A 4713-nucleotide genomic window follows, 5' to 3' on the forward strand; every position below is an offset into this window, starting at 1 on the left:
AAATGACTAAACCCACTTAACTTCCTTTTTGGTGAGGGTGACACATTCACAACCCATTTTCCCCACGCCGTGCCACTTGAACTGCTGAAGGCTGTGTTTTAACGCTGATTAGACTATTTCATGATAAAAGCGAGCCACAGACCCCGCAGTGCAGGAAGTAGGCAGAAATGAAAATACTTCTAAATCCCACGGCCTTTCAAGTATGGGACAAGTCCCGTATGCACACTATGTCACTTTAGCTAGAGCAGAGAGATAAAGTGTATTTATTTTTCCCATGCATGGACTTTGTGTAAGGAGGTCTCAATGCACATTAAGTAGGATTTGAATGGAATGGCGCACAAATCATGGGAATCAGGGTGAGAGGTCAAGAGAAGAAAGGGAGGACGCAGGAAAAGAAGGGTGGGAAGTGATGGGAGAAGCAGAGATGGCTTTGTGAGGTAAAGGCCAGGCTCTATAAGTTATAGAGAGGCGAAACATTCAGCAAGTTATACTGAGAGGCGGGGGGGGGGGGGGGGGGGGGGGTAATTCATAGTTGTGTAATTATGTCAGCATAGCTCCACTGTACAATAAGCAAATTAAGTGTCATCGCACCAGCATCATCAGCTGACTGACAGACGCCATAGAAACGGCTGGCGGGCTGTAAATGACATAGCGTCTGCTGCGTCCTCTGAATTGGCGACGTTGGCAACATCTGCTGTTCGATCGCGCGAGACACACTCTGTGTTTAGCAGCAACTGCCACAGATGGAAATGAGACGAGGTGTTTCATACATGATTTACAAGGTGCTTCACCTCGAGGTTGTAGAATAACGCTGGAGGACAGGTGGGGAACATTGTTGTTGTGGTACATGTAGTGTGTAGTCCACTCTGTGCGCTGCCATGAGGAGTTGCTCTGTCCTGAAGGGATCTGTAAGCGGGCTGGAGATGTCCGGATAGAGTGAAGAGGCCTTTTCCGTGTCGATAAATGAGAGTATACGTTCACGTTTTTGCCTCGGTTTGCACGTGAATGTGTATATAATGATGCAAGATCAAAATTGTAAGCATCTAATTTTGTGCAGAAAAGAGGATTCGCTGTATATTTTTGGATCATGAAAACTTGCATTGTACACACTTTGTGCTTGGAATGTTCGTGTTACGTAACCTCAGATTTACATTATCCCAGATAAAGTGCACGTGTGCATCTTTTCCTGTTTATTCCTGTTTCATTTCGACTCTGCATGCTTAGTTTCCATAGTGATATTCAGTGTATTTTTGGCCTATCATTGTACATAAGGATGCATGTAAACAGCTTACCCCCCCCCCCCCCCCCCCCCCAAAAAAAAAACAAAAACCTCAGCTGATGATTGACAAGCAAAGACTTGGCCTGTCAGAGAATGACAAAAAGAGGTAGAGAGGGGCGAGTGTGACATGTCGAGGGGGGTGGCAGCTGAACTTGGCAGGACCGGCTTTCCGTTGAGGTGGGGCTGACTCTCGCGTTCAGACGATTGCAGTTCCACACGGATCAGTGCTTGTCTCCTGCAAGCACTCAGGAATCTCAGTAATTCGGCTTCTTAACCTGATTTCAAATCGGCTTGCACTTTTTCAGACAGTTTGTCACTCTGTGTGCTGCTGCATAAAAACATCTGCAAGGTGACAGACAACAGTTTAAACAACCTTTTTCCACGTTCCACAGGGTCAGGCTCAAACAGTAACCAACAACTGCTTCAACCTAATATTAGCTTTCTTTAGCTGATATTCTTTGGTGTTTGTTCTTCTCATCCTATCGACAAGGGAGGGATAAGTAGCAGCGTCCTTTGCAGCTCGATGAAATATGCGGCTTTAATTTGCACTACAATGGGCTTAAATCATTTATAATGGTAGTAATTTGTGCGTAATTCCTCTGTAATTATACATTCACGCATTCATTTTCTGTACCTGCTCATCCTGTTTAGAGTGGCCTGGAGTCCATCCCAGCATGCACGGTGTTGGAGGCAGGGTACTCGCATTACACAGTTTTGCAAATTTGGACTTTTCTGGAACGCTAACAAATTATTCAGAGTTAATTATGTACGTTTTTTAAACCTGTATCTTAAAGACGTTGTTCAACATTTTAGGGAATAAGCGTATTCGCATTTTATCCTAGCGTTAGATGAGAAGACTGAAGTCTGAAATTCATTCTTTCCTTTACATTTTATGCTGGTGTCTGTCGCTTCTTTCTATCCTGGTAGCCTTTCCGGAGGTTCTTTTCATCGTCAACTGTTTGCCTGCTTCACTCTTTCTCCTTGTCAGCTTCTTTGAGAAACCACCCTCTTGACACACCACTTCCATGCCATTGTGCTGTTGGTTTTCGTTCTTGCTGCTGGACTTAATCTGACTAACTCAGATTGTTTCTCCAGAAACAGATCAATGCACAACAAATGGAACTGCTGACTCAAGTACCTCTTAATTCCTGGATGTGCTTTTTGCTTTCTCAGAGAAGGTACTGCTCCGTCTATTAGAGGTAACAGTCCGATCAGTCCTCCTTGTCATTTAAGGAGAAGACTACGAGATCAATTAGCCAGTTGTTACGAGAAAACATGCTTTGGTATGTCGGGATAACAAAATAATTAACCCGAGATCTCGAGGTACAAGTGCCTAAAAAGTGTTTCATTGTATGGAATCGCAGTGAAATTAGGATTTATTATTCACTCCATTTACAATGACACATAAATCATCACGAGTACAAATTATTTTAGGGTAACGGATCAGTTCACCCAAATCACAAAAAACATGTTTTCTGACTTGCCTGTAGTGGTATTCAACCATGCGAATACGTTTAGGTTGTATGCGCCAAGGTTTTGAGATATCTGCCTCTTAGACTTCTGGCTATCTGCAGTTGCTCAGGATAATCCACAAACGTCACTGTCAACAGTTTTCAGAGGTACTTTCAGTAAGTACAGTCGGGCCAACAGCAGCTTTTTGGAAAAGCGGCGAAGGGAAAGCCACTGGTGCAAAATAATTCCCAAGACATCTGGGCTAGACTTTGCCGGAAGCCATGTGGGAGACTTTGAGACAAAGAACAAAATCATCACAACCCACCATCCCCAGCATGAAGCCTGGTGGTGGCAGCATCATGTTGTGGGGATGTTTGCCTCCTGCAGGCCCTGGCAGACTTGTGAAATCCTGGAGGAAAACCTGCTTCAGTCTGTAACTGCCACTTGGGAGAAGATTGGTCTTTCAGTAAGACATAAAACATAAAGCTAAAGCTGCACATGAATGGCTTTTAAAAATCAATGGTAATGTGCTGGAGTGACCAAGACCTCAGCCATTTTCAGAATTTGTGGCTGGACTCATAAATTGCTCTTTTATCTTTTACCAACCACTGATCTGCTGGTGGGACCCTATTGTGGAACTTTCAGGCCTGGTGCTATGAAACGTTGCATATGTATTGATTTGTTAGACTCTTCTCTTTTTGGTCATTGTTTGTTTGTCATTGCAATCCAGGTACAATTCATGGTATATGACTGAAACCATGAAGATATAGTGTCTCCCTACATACAGAGCACTCTGGCAGTGCAACAATGTAATAAATCCTCGAAAACTTAATGTCCACGTTCACCGGCTCAAGCAAAGTCAGGCCTTTGTTTTCATTTTGTCGCGTTACGCCCAAAATGTTATGGTGGAGGATAAGGGTTAACTCACTAAAAAAAATCAAGAATGGAGGAAAAATAGAGTCCAGATGTACAAAGCTGATACGGATCAACAAACACATAAATTCAAAGCTGTAACTGCTGCCGAAGGTGCCGCTCCTGAATATTGACTGTAAGGGAGTGAATGTTTATGCTAGATGAAAAGTCATAGGGTTCACTAATGACTTCTTACAGTTCATCCTGAGGGGAACATGAATGACTATCTCGACCAGCCTTTTGGTAATTTAACTGTGGCACTGATGTCTCAAACATCAGGTGTAGTTTCCTTTGGAAGATAAACGCTGGTTTGTTTCTGGTCCCATAGCTCGGGCTGAGGGTTCATATACGTTAAAGTTGTAAACGTTGTTGAAAGCTCAGAAACAGACAGTTAAGTGCACCTTTGAGTTGAGATTAATTTGTTGGTGTTGACAGTACAGTTGTGCTGAAGTGGAATCGCCAGAGGCTGGCTGAGCTGGTTCTGTCAGCAAGAATGCTGTTATCTCAATTACAAATTGAGCGTACTGCTTCCTTACCTTCATCATACTTCTTTGTTCCATTTAACTTGCTGAATTCAAACTCCCAAGTGTGTGAGTGAGTTGGTGTACTCTGTATAGACAAAGGCCTATTATGGGCTGGCAAGGCCACAGATAAACTTGACGGGCATCCTATTTTAAGGAGGCTGGACTGTCGAGGACTGACAATTCTGTCCTTCACTCAGACATCTACACGCAAACACACACTACTGATTCTCAGTGGATGTTTTCCAGACTTTAATCTCATAGTGAGAACTCTGGCATTGTGAGACTACCCGTGATGTGAACAGTGAAATCACCGTGGACTTCTGAATGACAGGCCACTGGATGAGATACACTTTCTGTGTCCCAGTCACTTTCAACCTTATGGATCAGACCGACAGCCAGCGGGGACATTTGTGTTCCTCTGCCCCTGAAGGAGTCCTCTTTATGCTTTATTTGTTAGCTGGCTCATGTTACTGGCCAATGCTTCTCAAAGGAATCACTACTGTTTACCAAAGCGGAAGAGGCGACTGCTGTGCATGTTCCGAGGAA

This window comes from Enoplosus armatus, chromosome 20 (assembly GCF_043641665.1).
Source record: "Enoplosus armatus isolate fEnoArm2 chromosome 20, fEnoArm2.hap1, whole genome shotgun sequence".
NCBI lineage: Eukaryota > Metazoa > Chordata > Actinopteri > Centrarchiformes > Enoplosidae > Enoplosus > Enoplosus armatus.